The sequence below is a fragment of the Conger conger genome, chromosome 4, assembly GCF_963514075.1.
Source record: "Conger conger chromosome 4, fConCon1.1, whole genome shotgun sequence".
Taxonomy (NCBI): domain Eukaryota; kingdom Metazoa; phylum Chordata; class Actinopteri; order Anguilliformes; family Congridae; genus Conger; species Conger conger.
In genome coordinates, this window is record NC_083763.1 from 9,357,800 (window position 1) to 9,374,013 (window position 16,214).

The window sequence follows — 16,214 nt, forward strand, 5'->3', positions numbered from 1 at the left end:
AAGCCACTAATGCAGGGAGGGGCCTCCTCATTGGCCGGCTGCTGCCTGACTCCGCCCCCCCCCCCCCCCCCCCCGCAGCCCGCTGAGCTCCCTCCCGGGGGGGGAAGCGAGTGTTTTGGATGATCCGAGCGCTGGAATTAAGCGGCGAAATTAAGGAAGCGTGGCGCTCTGTGTTTAATACCCATTAAACGGAGCCCTTGTCAGCTCCGCGCAGGATAATTGCACAGTGGCGGCGGAGGACAGCTGGGGGGGTTTCAGAACAACGCGCGGTCTGAGGAGCAGCTCTGAGTACGAGGCGGCGGAGGGGGGAGCCGGGCAAAGCCGTCCCGTGAGCGCTCTGCACCGAAACAGATGTCATCCTGACACCACTGTGATTCTCAGCACGGAGCCAGCCCAGCCAGTCCAGGCCAGGTGGAATATTCCACAATCTGACATTTGGAGTATTTGGACCTTTACCGCACGTTAATTTGACATTCTAAAATGTGCCCTTTTAAAAGACCCAGAGGTGCATTCTACGCCCCGTTTCAAAAACGTAGGAGGGCTTTGTTCTTTAATGGGCACTCTATCACACAATGTAAGCTGTTTGCAATCGTTTGAGGCACACAACATAAGCAATTTCCTTGTGAGATCGTTCAGAGGGTATTTGGCACAATGCAACACTGGTGGTGGCTTTCTCTGTGTTAAATGTGTACTCTGTCAGTGAATTGCAGGTTCTAGATGATCATGACTATTAAAGACACACTAGTGATGTCATTGCCAATGCTTTTTTACCCACTGAAGAGCAGGTTTTTAGGAATGCTTTTTCAAAATTCTAAAGTCTAGTGTTCTAGAACTTCATAGCTTTTAATTACCAGTAGTGATTGTTACATCAGCATTTAAGAACAGTTAAGAACATTCTAATCACATATTTGTGACCTCACACCTTAAAGGGCTACATTTAGCAGCAATAAGGTAAATTTGTCATCATGAATAAATCATCATTTTTTAAAATATATATCGACATTTACTATGGCACTACATTTATCAGGAAATTGCAGTCAGGCTAGATACTGCTTTGATAGGAAGGCCATACATCATGAATACTAACTGGAATGAATTGCTTCAAAATAAGAAATAACTGCATTTCTGTAATTAAAAATAGTTTCAGATACTTTCTAGATCTTGTGTTTTAACATCCATAATAGAGGTGACAATCACGCCCTATTCTCCTTCATCGTTCATGTACATCTTTCGGGTCAAGAATGACTCTACAGACTTATACAAATGCCTCTCAATTAGCAGGCAAACATACACCAAAGTCCGAAAGCCACAATTGAAAAAAAAAAAAAACCATCTGAGCTTTGTGAAGAGAAAGAGGTCATTACTGCAGCCGAGTCTGCAGGACTCAACGGAAAAACCACCAGCTTTAAAAACCCAACTGTGAAAACACACTCCGGTGCCAATATGGAGTATGCATGAATTCTAACAATATTACTGCAGATTCGACACCTTTCACACGAGGTACTCTCGCATACTTTACACCATTAGTGGCGACATAACGACATAACACAAAGACCTTTCGACTCCAGCATGAACCGCCATGTCCTGTCCGCCTACACAGGCTACGGACTGCAGCTCTGCGCATATCTCATCGCCTGTGCTAACAGTGGGCCGGCATCCAAACGCAAAAAAAGCAATGAAACAAGATCGCATTGGAAAGCCACAACAAATATTTTTTTTATCCTTCATCTATACTTCATCCATGAATCAGCCTTTCCGTTTTCCTAAAAGAGGTTGAGAGAGATGAGGAATCTAAGATGAGGCCACGTTACGCGGGGGCCCGATTTTCTCAGTAAAGGACCCTGTGACAGATTGACGAGTCCTACTGTATTATTCAGGACAAAGGCTTACTGTATGTCTCCCAGCAAGCTATAATAACACTAATAATAATAATATTTACTTAGCTGAAGCTTTTATCCAAAGCCACTTGATTAGACTAAGCAGGGAACAACCCCCCCCTAGAACAGTGTGGGGTTGAGGGCCTTGCTCAAGGGCCCAACAGCTGTGTGGATCTTATCATGGCTACACTGAGGCCTAAACCACCAACCCTCTGGGTCCTGGTCATGTACCCTAGCCACTAGGCTAGAGGCTGCCCGGCTAGGTATGCAATGTGGGCAACATCACAACTTGATTTTCATTTGTCTTGCTCCCCGTCCAAGGTTTTGAACCACTGAATATTTATCTGCCAATCGTCATATTTTCGGCTTGGCGTGTTCCTTCCGACCGCAGATAAGTACCTGGCGGAGATTTACGAACAACAGCCGGGTTTGAGTGCTGGTTAGCGTCCAGTCCAGATCGCGCATTTGCAGGACACACTCCAGTTGTGTAAGGACACGGCAGGAAATAACAGAACGTGATTCCAGGCACGTTGCGCAATCGCCCCGTCCGTGCTCTGGAGCGAGAGAACGTCGTTCTGAGCGTCTGCAGGACACGGCTCAGGCTACGGCGGCCCTCGCCCGCCCGCGTTATCGCCTCGAACAGGCCGAACGCTCAAACGAGCCGGGCCGGCCGTGCGAACGCGGCAGCTTCGCTTTCGAGGTGAACCACACCCAAGCCCCCGCCCCTGAGAAATAACAGTGTTCGTAGTGTTGTCTGCCGGAAGCGGCCTGCAGACATTGTAAGCATATGCCCTTTCCTCGGTAAGTGACTTAAGGTCAGAATGTAATGCATTGTTTTGGTGTTAAATACCTCGGTTCAGAGACTTCCGTTGAAACAGTAAAAGTATAATAGCTGAAATACATTTTATTTGATTTTTCTGGAGTCTAACAAACCGGTAGCACGGCACCAAGGTCTCTTCACACCTATTCAAACACAGAAAAGTCAAAAACTGAAGTTTTGGCTCACGGACGGACATATCCGTGGCTTTCCACTGAGCTACTGCATAATCTGACAAGACTGGGCCTCCCTTAAGAGGAACTGGACCGTCACCCATGACATTTCAAGTGTTCCATGTCCCCTGGCAAAAAAGATGGGAAATCTGTGGGCGGAAAGAAACCCAAGAGCCAAAATGGCTTCCGCCAGGCTGGAGGCCACTCATGGTTTCAATCGCTCCATTGTCTCAACATCCTCTCACACCTACAAGAACACGATCTGTAATTTATTTAATTTAAACATGCACTTAATTTTCTTCTCATCAAGTTTGACCTGAAGGGAGATTCTTGCCCGAGCGATATATAAAATAAACTATGAGCTAATTTAAATTGAGCCTAGCATTAATATTTTAAACTGCGGTCTATTGAGAACAACTTTTTTCACAGGTGTAAATCACACACCAAAAACAGGAGGTTACAAGTCTCTTGAACAAGCACATTTGCAAATAAATTACATTACGTGCATTAAATGTGTTTATTTTGTTTCATTTCCCCTGTCTGAAAAGTTTTGAATGCAGTGCCCGCCCCCTCCATTCGAACCTGTTGCTATTCCAGTAATGAAAGCACCTTTGATTCATTGGAAAGTTGTGAAAGGCGCATTCCTGGCTGTGTATCACTGCTTTTGTGAGAGGCTTTTATTTGGAATAGAGCTCGGAACGAACTGCACTGGGGACTGCATCCGCCCCAAAAGCAGTTGCAACACAAGGTTGAATGGAGAAAGGGCGGATTTATCCCTTTATAGTCATTCCCTTCAGGATGCAAATAATTACACATTTTTAGATGCTTTAGTCATTACTGAACTCCGGTACAGTCCATGCTCTAAGGCACAGTGTATTCAGCCCGCACAACGATGGCTGCCTGTCACATCCACACTTCCACACGGAAAGACAGAAAGACATCAGTCTTTCTGGCGGATTATTACAGTATGCAAAATATCATATGAGCAATGCCCAATCTGAATTCAATTGATGATAATTTGAAATGTGTTTGCCGATAATTCATACTAACATGAAAAATGGAGAATTGCAACGTTGCCTTTAAGTATTTACAAAACTGCCGGGGAGGTTTTGTGACCCTTACGGTCAGCCAGATTTATTTGGACACAAACTTTCAGTTGCAGCCAATCATAAAGGGCAAGCTTCCTCTGTGGTGCGGAGGTAGTTATACCACAGTGCTATCTGCAGGAAAAGCATTTCCCATTGAACAGAGTCCATGAATAACAGGGCTCCTGAAAATGGAAAAGAAATTGTTCAAAAATAATTGTGTTCCTGAAAATCGATGTGTGCTTACTGGAAAAAAGGAGTACACCCTGGTGTACTACGATCAGCTTAAAAATACCAGCTACCAGGCCTTTCAAAAGCTAGCGTGAGCAGTTTTTTTTCCAGCAGGGTATGTTCTTATTGGGATGCAATCGTGTGCTCCTAAAAATAATTATTTACCAGCACATTGTGGGGGGGAAATGTTAGCATTAGCCTTGAGTAGCGCATCTCTGGAACACGTGCAGCATGCAGGGCAGGGTCTGACTGTGCTGTGGTCGGAGCCCCGGGAGCCCCCGGGCCCCCGGCTCCCGGGGCAGGACAGGTGTGGCGGGGTCAGGGGCCGATCCGGTTTCCGCGCTCCCCTCCCCGGTCCTGGGGCCGGACGCTGACCTGTGACATTCACCAGCGGCCCGGGGCGGTGCGCGCGCGGCCGACGCGCACGCGGGGCTTCCCCACTGTGAACGCCAGAGGCCAGAAAGACTGCCTTCATTCCCAGCGTGACTTCTCAGCTGTTCTGGCTCTCCCGCCAGAGAGCGTCGACACTTAACAAGCCCCGCGGCCGACAACGGCGGATAAAATTAGCAGCGTTAGCACCGGGAGGGCCCCGTCTTCCGTCTACGCTTGCCTCTCTGCAGACGGGAGACGGCTTTACTGTCGGAGGCAAGCATGATGAGGCAGTAACCACGCTAATTAGCACGAGAAATATTTTCTTAGAAGGCTGCCAGGCAATGGATGAAATAGGTGAATATCTTCATACCTACAGGGGCTAATTTAGGAAGCGCACCAAACTGCCCAAGTTAATTAAATGAAGATTGCCGGTAATTAGCATCCGCTAACCGTCTCCGATTTAAACAACGTTATAATGACAGATGGCAACAGGCTTCTACAGCGGTCCCATTTTAGGGGCATTTGCTGCTGAAAACTGATGTGTGCCAACTGGAAAATTTAGGAGCACGTCTACTAATTGGGATGCATTAGTGCGCTCCTAAATTTGGTAACTTTGAACCAAGTGCTCCTTGAAAGATATGTTCTTGCAGAGCCCTGGGTGTGTGGAAATATGTGAGAATATTTCACAGATATTAAATATTAACATTTGCACACAACAACGGGACTTGTGGGAGGGTAAACCTGCTTTATGAATGATTCCAACAGCCTGCATGCATTTCTGACAGTAGAGCAGATTAGTCATAAATGTTGTAATACCAATTTTGTATGTACCCTTATAAAACAAACTTTCTTATATTTCACAGAAAACTATGGGCATTTCAATAAAGAGTGAAATCCAGAAAGTTACTACAAACTACCTGCATGTTTCCATTATAATGCAAAGCATTACAAATATGTGGACAATGTAAAATAATACTCCAGTGTTGTCTTGGCATATAGTCACGATGAAACTTAATGTTATTTTAGTGGTAGCTATGATCTTTCAGAGGGCGCATCGTATTGTACCATTAAATGACTTCATAGTATGAAAAACAAATTCCTGACATTTTTTTTGTACTGAGCAGACACACGAGATGTAGTTTCTGCAACGCTTTGACAAGTACCCTGCTAAATCACATACGATTGCTCATATTCATATTTTAGTTTATGATGGCACAATATTTCACAAGTAGCATTTCCGTTTTTTTTTTTTGGTTTTTTTTTTACTTGCTAGAGTTAGCAGGCTCTTAGCGTGCCTCTTCAAACCAGTACGAGAGTGCAGGGTACTGTAGTCATCCATCACTGAAAGTTGTCAACATCATACTGAAGAGTGCCAGACGGTGCACTGCAGGCATGCTTTCTGTCCGCGATAATATTCAAAATGACTGGCCATTGAGGAAATAAAACAGCTGCACTTCTGAGGGGAAATGCTGTGCCGGTCAGAAAAGGCACTTAACTGCGCCCGCGCGCAGCACAACACAGCCCTGCGAGTTGTGTTATATAAAGGTCTTCTTATTCACCGCACCGGGCCAAAAAACTACAGTACAATAACAGCAGGGGTAGCAGAACAAGGTCAGATACGGCTTAAAGGGCCAGCTCTTTATTTCACTTTCAGTGTTTTTCAGAGATGTTTCTGATAAACCTCAGGCTTTCTAAGGGAATTTGTGGCTTTATATTGGGAGTGAAAATACACTAATTGGGTAGAATAACATGCATACATCCAACATCTGCGGACAGCATTTCACTTCAGATGTTGGATGTATGCATGTTATTCTACCCAATTAGTCTACACAAATGATTTAGAAACATAAATATTGAGCGCATATATCCATTAAGCCTATTTAGAAGTAAAGTAAAATGAAATAAAACTATAACTCCTGTTTTCAAGCCTCAACCAGCCCTTCACTTTCTTAATTACATACTAGTTACTATTCCAGTCACCCAGCCAAACCCAGCCCAGCCAAACTAGTTATAATTCCAGATGAATATTATGGGCGACAATGCACTTCTATGTGACCTTGATGAAAGACAAGCTCAAATTTGAATATATGATGGCGATGGCAAACACATTTCTCAGGTATTTCAGACCACTTCTAGCAATCATAATGATGACAAAATGCAGAGTAATGTTTTTATCTACAGTAATAACACATTACGTGGATATGAATCATTATACCTTGCGGTAGTGACCTTGCCTCATGTCATAACCAATATGCTAAGGCACTGTTCAAGCTTGCACAGTCTGTCATATCCATAGTAATTGCACTGCTTTTCCAATTAAGCCCACTCCCGTATTAGGCATTTCGTTTGGGCCAACACATTCAATAATCAATATTCAATACTTTATCAAAAGTATCTAGTTTCCAGTAGTTGCATATTGAAGAGAAGCAATCGACAAGGGCAACTATAAATACTTAAACAAAACACAATTACCATTTGTTTCAACAGAAAACCATTAAAATGTGTACATTTTTTCATTCATTAGGTGGTTTTAATGTTTAGAGGGATTATTTACTGTTTGAAGTAAATAATCTTATGTCAGAAATAACTTATTTTAACTGATTAAATGGACTGAGGTGAATCAACAGGCGTCTAATTAGATTGCTTGCCACGTGGTTAAGTTCTTTCATAGTTTCCCATTAAACATAATAATAATAATACAATACAGGTTACACTTGAAATGTCAAAACACTATTACTCGTCTGTATGTAACCGTTTGTAATATAGCACAGAGAATACGGGACTTCGAGTCTTCATTGCATGTATAGCTATTTCTGGCATAATGTGACTTGGGAAATCCCTGTCAACATGACTAGTGTAATTAAGAAAGATTAACGCCTTGTGAAAGTTCTGGTGTTGCGATTGCAGTTGGAATGAAAACCAGCATACACAGAGATACCCCAGGACCGAGTTTGAGAGCCAGTGCTCTAGTTTCCAGTGGCTGATACCTTGCACACAGAAAAGAAGCCATCTGCATGGCCAGCAGAAAGACGCTCGCAAGAATAGGGCCACCCCACGATCCCACTGTGTGGATGGAGAACAGGTCAACAGCTACACTAAGCACTAAAACCCCCCATAGGCCAAGTCATCACCAATAACAATGGACAGACTGTAGCAAGCAAAGTAAATCACCGATAACATTTAACACAAAGTAAACTTTTTGCTGCAAACATCAAAAAGCACCGACGAAAGGAAAACGCATTCACCGACAATGCCAATATGTACAGCCATACACTGGTCATCTCTGTTTGTTATTAAGATGTAACCCTGTTTTTTCCCCTCCCTCCAATGCAACCGTTTCAGCGAGTTCATGTTTAATACATGAACCATTACCTAATGAACGCTGGTTTCCAGGAATGCAGAAGCACAGTCAAACCCATTACCCATCCCTGACCCAGCTCCTCCCTCCCCCCCACACACCCCCCCCCCCCCCCCACCCTCCCCACCACCCACAACCACCGGCGTGCCCCCCTCCCCCCCCCCAACCCTTTTCACTCTCAGTCCAATCAGCCCCACAGGCCATAAATGAGATTTATCGCCAGATTTGGCTGCAGGAGGAAAGAGCGATTCCACAGAAAAGCCGCAGGTCGCACACTGCTCTGTGGAAACACAGAGAGGAGGGAGGCCAGGCCCGGTCGTGTGTGCTAAATCACCAGAGCGCTTTCTACACGGAAACGCAGCCCGCCGTGATTCCCCATCACCGTCACCACTACAGCCAGACACCAAGAACAGACCGAAACTACACCAGGACGAGTCTGAGCTAGCACCAGCAGCCTTCCCCAGTATAACAGCTGCTGTCCGAGCCAGATTTGTTATTTAACGTCACCGATGCTAATCTGGCAGGAACTTTGATGACGCTCCAATGCTAGCGGCAAAAATAAAGGCTATACGTTTCAGGTTTCGGTTCCTTTTTTTTTTTTTTTTCTCTAACAAGGGATAAGTATAATTAAGACCAAAAAGTGAGGTTTGAGGTACACCCAGCTGCAACATCTCCCTCCGGGGATTGGACCCACCGGGCCCTGCTTCGGACCGTTCCGGCATCAGGAGGAGGACCTGGGTCTATCGACAGCTTGTCAGCCCCCGTCGGATAACGCGGAGGCTGCTGCCTCAGCTTTTTTTCAGGCTGACATTTGATTGGTGAAACCGGCCCGCTGCCGTAATTCAGGGAGCGGAAGCTGGGCTTCAGATCGATGGCATACTCGGGGGTCACAGAGCGTTGTCATCGCGGACGCGGAGGGCTCGAAAACAGCCCCATTTCACCGCGCAATTAACAAATGGGCTTCCACCGACTAATGGAAACGGCTTAATTGATAAAAAAACAGCTGCACTAACCGACCCCTAGTACGCCTGTTCTAACTGGACTGAAGGGGGGGGGGGGAAAAACAGCATTTTAATCTTCCCCCAATAGAACAGTCCCAGTTCTCTGACGCTTTTATCCGAAGCAATTTACAGTTGATTAGACTAAGCAGGGAACAATCCTCCCCGTGGAGCAATGTGGGGTTAAGGGCCTTGCTGAAGGGCCCCAACAGCTGTGCAGATGGGGCTACACCGGACTTGAACCACCAACCTCCCGGGTCCCAGTCATGCACCTTAGGCACTAGGCTGCCCCCTAACAGAGCGAAACAGCCACGGGCACAACAAGGAGCTTATTCAACCGTGGGCAACCACAAGAGACAAGCAGACGGCTCTTCTGTGCGCTGCAAGTCACGCCCAAACGAGAGGGAGGCTCCCCGAGTTAAAGACTTCGCCTCAGCTGTCAGTACAACCTCCCCCCCCCCCCCCCCCCCTCCCCCCCACAAGGGAGGGGAACACGCCGTCGAGGAATACAAACGAGAAGAAAGGGCACAAGTTCTCCCGGCTTGCGTCAACTTTTCCCTTCTGCACAAGTACAAACAGGCCCCGAGTGTTCAGTGACATGAGACTGCTTCGCCACCCTTCACCAACACTTCCCTCCGAAACACAGCCAGCGATCCCACATGCATCAACACGGCAGCAGACAAAGGTCTTTTAGCCGAAAGAGACTAACACTTTAAATCTCTGTACATTCAGAATATAAGGGATAAACTGTCCTCAACCAGCTCACATAAGTAGAACATTCAATTGAAGTCAATTTCCTAGATGGTAGGCTGTAGCACGTGTCTATATATTTAAGGAGGCATTGCTTCACCTAGTATAAACATTTAGCCTACACTTCCAGTTCCAAAATTGTAGCCTGTACAGTAGATTAAAACAAGGATGAAAATGAAAAGCCGGTCGTAATATGAAATGAAAGAGACAGAAAAACGTGTGGGCTCACTTTCACTCTGAAACCAGGAAAAGAAACAAAAGGCTACAGTCATCTGAAAAGCTGCCTTTCAGTCAGCACACTGAAACGTTATGTGGAAAATAGGTTGTACGCATCGATGCTGCTCATTTTACATGGAAACTAGAGGCAGTGACTCAAAGAACTACTGTCCAAAACCACCGAAAACAAGGGCAAATTTCATTTTGTTTTCACTGCAAAATTCTGTTTACAGGCAATTTCACATGAAATTGCTAACCGCTGCTTATTTACTGGTTTATCATAGGGAGTCAACTTTAAGCTTCCTCGAGATAAATTATAAGAGGATTAGGACAGTGCCCACAGACACAAACTCGAGAAGCAATTTACATTTTAAACTTTCCCATAAAGCAACAATTTAGTGGTGTGTGATCTCTCAGACTAAACCATCTATTTTTGTCTCTAAAACTTCCCAAACCATAGAGAACTCAACTGGTTACGTTAAAAGCCATTTTACACATATATAAAAGCGTAAACTTATCAACATTTTTTTCCCACATGTACTAAAACGATTGAGTCATTTTATAATTTCACTTGATGGCAGGTTAGAGCAGAAGATAAGTCAGACAAATCCCAACAATAAGAAAAATATACATGCATATATTTTCAAGTGGAATAAACATTGAGATACAATGAAATAACAAGCTTATTTGTTTAAAAGAAACTAAATCTACATTAAGCACTACTCGCCCTGTGTGAAATGACACCTGGCTCGTTCCTTTCTCTACGACTGATATTGTTGCAGGCTAAGTGCATGAGTCCACGTCACTCAGATTGAGAATTATTTGCCGAATATATAATCAGTCAAAAATAATCGAATCAACCGAGTCTCGACCAAGCATCACCAGACCTTCCCGATGAATTATTAACAGTAGCCACCGGTATGAATATTAACACAAACCGGCGGACAGCAACATACAGAATGAGGCCTAAATGATCGATCAGAGTGTCGTATGAACATGAAACTTAAGGCTGGGGCTATCATATGTAATGCGTCCCCGTAAACGTCATATTGTCTGTTATATAAAGTTATTAATTTGATTTTCTCCACACCTTTGCCAACAACATATGACATTTTGTTTAGCTTAGCTAGCTAACGGCTAATTAAATCAGACAGAATCGAGTGTATGTGCGTTAATGTAACTCTAGCGTTACTTTACTGAACGTTAGCTAGGATGTAAACTTTCAGTAACGAACACTAGACTTGCTAAACTGTCAGAAACCAACTAGCCATTTACGATTAAAAAAACCTCTGTAATTAATTACCTTTAACTATATCAACAACAACGTAACTGTTGCTAGCATCGTTTTGCCATTTAGCCGGCTAGCCAAGTACGTTAAAACTTTTTCTCGCTATATTCGCGAGACTTACAGAAAAACTAAAACTCACAAATTAAGTTAGCCACGAACTAACGTTAGTCAACTGCCAAGCTGTTAGGCGTTCTGATTATTATTGTATAGTGCTAGCTATGGTTTAGTTAGCTCGCTAAAGCTACATCACTTCTCACGACGAAGAAAATCTAGCGAGCTAGCTGGCTAATCACTGACAACTGTGCAAGCCAGTCTCGAGAGTGACCGCACATTCAACACTGATCCAAAAAGCAAGAACACAAACATCCCAAACAAAATATAGAACTGATACATTATTATTATTTTTAATTATATCAAGTTTGCTGACATTAGCAAACTGTATTCCCGACATTAGCTATGCCTTGAAAGCTCCAGCGAGCTATCGATCTTGTCACCAAGCAAACAAGCAAGCAAGCAACCTAGGCTAGCTACTACTAGCTAGTCTAGCTAATTGTCCGGCTTTGTCGAACCTCTGTTAGTTTGATCAATTTTAACCAGCTTGTAAGACACTCACCCCGAATTAAACAGTATTCTGTGTACACCCGGTGACCTTTGGCAGACGTCTTCCACAGCAACGGTGTTATTACTCGACCAAAACAGTATTTTTCTGTTAGTTCTTCTGTGGGTTGTTTTTGTCACTTCCTGATAGACGCTGCCATCTTGAATTGGAAAGAAGAAGACAGCCAGGCAGTTACTTCCGCTACAGTCGTCATGACAGCGCCTCCAGGCTGAAAGAGCTGCTTGTCCATTTTCTCCATGGATATAACAGCTCAATGATTTTTTTTCTCTGTTAGCTAGCTCTTATAATTTCTCCATATACATGCATGTATTCGATTTATGATTCTTCTCTCCGAGTGTATGTTCTTTTCTTCCTGCTAAAACGAAGGGATTTTGTAGGAGCAACTATATGTTACCTAAATAACAATGCAGGCTAGTTAGATAAGGTTATATGACGCATGATTCAGTGATTTTTCAAGCAACGGTAGTATATAGCTAGCCATACAGACAATGAGCAATTCTCAAGTAACATTAGCTATCTTAACTGTGCCGAAATATAGAATATTATAAAAATAAAAATGGACTGTCTTTAGAAAACACGAAGCAAGCCATGGGTAGGCGATTTGTGATTATGACTAAATCGCTTAATTGTGGATTGTTGAGTAGTGAGCTAGCTAAGGATGAAAGTAGGTTATCTTAAATAGGGACCGGAGCAGTTGATCAAATAGCTAATATTTTTAGTTTTTCCAGCGTTCCCTTTTGTTGTAGGCTAGGTTGCCAACTTTTGAAGTTACGTCAGGTAACTGGAATAGACCATTTAAGCAGATATTTTAGATAACGAGCTAATACACTCGCGATTGTGACCCATATTCATAAAGATCCGTATCAATCTCCCTATCCAAATCGATTATTGCTGTTATGTTAGCTATCTAGCATTTGTAATGCTAGCTATCTAGCATTTGTAATGCTATCAGAAAGCACGGGTTCCTATTGCTTTTTATCCAATAAACAGAAACACGCGTGGATCTGCCCGTACTTAAGCACATGTACTGCTTTACCGTAAATTTTTACTCCTTTGTGTTTCTGTGTAAGTATTATTTTAACGTTTTGAAACTTTTAAAGAGATTTTTGTCCTTGGAATAAAGGGATCCCCTTGACCAACTACGCCCACTGGTGGATTAGCAGAATTACTGCTGCTGAATTTTTCCAGGATTACTAATTGAATCTTGTGTATGTGTAAGGTACGAGAGCAAAGAGAAGCATAAATTATCATCAAACATCACCTAGTTCAGTGTGCAAACAAACCCTCTGTTTGTTGACGTTGAATTGGCTTAGAGGCAAGCTGGCAAATTGATGATTTTACCTTCGAAGAAATACATATAAATATAAATAGCTTGTTGTCAAGGCTTATACTTTACAGTATATAACCTTTTTTGGCTCAACGTTTGAATGTTGAATAGGTTCCATAACAAGCTTGTGCTTCCTGTTTATTTTACAATTCAAATATTTGCCATAACCTCCAATGTCATTTAAAATGTACATAATTCTTCTGTCATGTAAAATAGTACATTGTTTTCTTAATCCACTCCAAATAGATAGACAGAGACCTTTATTTAACCAGAGAGAGGCCACTTGAGAGCAAAGCTCTCTTCTTACCATGGCACACTGAGATTACAACACATAATAAAATTGAATAGCATAAAAATAGAATAAACAAGAAAAGATAAAAATAACAGAATGCCTGAAAAGCATTATTTCAAAGAAGCCTGAAATCCTCAAAGCTTACCAGTCTGCTCAATTTGCAGGTAGCTGCAGCTGATTCCATTTAAAAGGCACATAGACGGTGAATACAGTCTTCCATAATTCAATGTCCATGTAAGCATTATAAAAAGTAAAACATTCCTGTGAGTGAGTAAGCTGTCTAATAAATCCAAACTAAAAAGTTATTGGGTATAAAATCTTACACTGCTTTGTAAATTAATAGTGGTATTCTCTTTTAGTACTATGTCAGGTCAAGCTCACTTTCTCATACAATATACAGTGATTTCTAGTGAGTAAACACTCACTGAGCACTTTATCAAGCACACCTGTACACCTACTTATTCATGTGATTATCTAATCAGCCGATTGTGTGGCAGCAGTGCAATGCATAAAATCATGCAGGTCAGGAGCTTCAGTTAATGTTCACATCAACAAAATCACTGAGAAAAAGGTGATCTCAGTGATTTCGACCATGGCATGATTGTTGATGCCAGATGGGCTGGGCTGGCTTGAGTATTTCTGTAACTGCTGATCTCCTGGGATTTCCACGCACAGCAGTCTCTAGAATTTGCAGAGAATGGTTTGAAAAACAAAAAACAACCAGTGAACAGCAGTTGTCCGGGTAGAAACGCGTTGTTAATGAGAGAGGTCAGAGGAGAAGGGGCAGACTGGTCAATGCTGACAGGAAGGTAACAGTAACGCAAATAACCACGCATTACAACAGTGGTATTCAGAAGAGCATCTCTGAACACACGTGTCAAGTGGATAGGCTACAGCAGCAGAAGACTTAATATGTCTAAAAATAAGTCTAATAAATACCTAATAAAGTGCTGTATTATAATTATAATTTATAAAATTCTTTGTGAATTTAGTAATGATGGTTGTGATGACCTTTTAAAATGATTAGCTTCATATTCATTAAATAGGTTCAGCACCTTAAAACAATGTGTCCAATCGTACAAAGTGCAGTCATTTCCCTTTCAGGCAAATTTTATGTAGAAATTATTAAGCAAAATAACCTGAATAAACAATATTGTGATAAAAACCTGATAAGCTTCTAAATAACGCCATTTACTAAAAAGCTTGCACAACATATAATCTCATATCCTTTCTGCAGTAAAGAAAATGAAAGTGCCAATCCATGTCACCTTGTTGTTTTGTTACTGAATGCGAATGTTTCTGCTGGACGAGGTCCAAGTGATTCCAGTAAAACCTCACTTCCTCCTTCCTGGCAGTCCTCCCCATATTCCCAACAAGGGAGCCAGTTAGGGAGTGAGAGAGAAGTGGGGGAACCAGTCATGTCCACATTTATAAACTCCACTGTGAAGCCTCTGTTATAGTGTAGTCTGTAGTCCGCAGGAGTGGGCAACCTTTGTTGCTGTAGTGGCGCATTAATCTTTCTAAATAATAAGTCACCTGAACTAATTTAATGCATTATTCAGTTCCTGCTTTGGAATGAGACAAAGTCAAAGTGTTCAGTCCTCGGATGCTAGCACAAAGAGAAATATGCTATGAGCAATTGAAGCACCTGACAGACATAGCAAGGACAGTGTTTGTATTTTGAAAACCGACACTCCAGTGTAGTCCAGCTAATTATCCCAGTGAAAACGTTTATAAAAAATGGACAAAGAATTGATACCAATAAGCTTGCCAGCAATTCTCAAGTGAAACCAAAGGTTTACGTCAGAAATGAATCTTGTTTGTCTTTTGGGGACAGGAAAAACACTCAAAGGCATTGTTTGAGGTGGAGAATGATGATTTACACACGGGTACAGTCACTTCCTGTTTGCAGGGTTTCAGTTCAGTTTATCGGGCCTCTCTCGCTTTAGTGTGAGTGAAACGCCCAGTCAGCAGTATCACACCCCTTATCAGCTCACAGGCTGGACTTCCACAGCAGCTCAAGGACAGCAGCACTGCTGTGTTTTCATTTATCAAGTCATTCTGGATAAATCCCCTCCCACCCGCTACACCAGGCGTTCCCAAATCTGTGGGTCAGGACCCCATGTTGGGTCACCTGATTTCAGGATGGGGTCGCCTGGACATCTTTAAAAAGATAAAATGTTTTTGTTTTTGTCTCTTTTAAAAATATGTGTGCGTAGGCCACTACATGTTTAACATTACAACAACCCAACTATAATACAGCAATGAGGCAGGAGAGGTTGTGGTATATTTGCAGTATAGTTGTAGCTAAAAGGTGGTGTGTGTGTGGGTGGAGTGTTGGGGTCGTGTTTGTGAACATTAATTTGGGGTGGTCTGTAGCGTAGTGGTTAAGGTACATGACTGGGACGCACAAGGTCGGTGGTTCGATCCCCGGTGTAGCCACAATAAGATCCACACAGAGCCCTTGACCAAGGCCCTTCAATTCTGCATTGCTCCAGGGGAGGATTGTCTCCCGCACTCTAATCAACTGTACGTCACTCTGGATAAGAGCGTCTGCCAAATGCCATTAATGTAATGTAATGTAATGTAATTAATTTGGGGTCACATCAGAAAAATATTTGGGAACCCCTGCTCTCTGTGAATTCAAGTTCTTACCAGCTGTGCTCCACCACTTGGCTGCTTGTTAATATTCTCAGGGCACGTACAAATTATGTAAAAACAGCGGTTTCCTATTCTTCATGGGTGTGGAATAATTAGCAAAACATGCTAAAGTAGATGCTACAGTATCATATCCCTGGGCAATTTTAAATT

General features: G+C 42.9%; 1 protein-coding gene across 2 annotated transcripts in view; it reads right to left on the reverse strand.

The window, feature by feature from the left end:
- The window catches only part of sbno2b (strawberry notch homolog 2b), an 84,202-nt gene extending 72,256 nt beyond the window's left edge, over window positions 1-11,946 (reverse strand). The window contains exon 1 of one of the 2 annotated variants that reach the window (XM_061237344.1): window positions 11,779-11,946. The gene's annotated coding sequence lies outside the window, so the exon portion shown is untranslated. The remainder of the gene's footprint in view (window positions 1-11,778) is intronic. The other variant, XM_061237343.1, reaches the window with a different exon arrangement.
- Window positions 11,947-16,214: the final 4,268 nt, after the last annotated feature.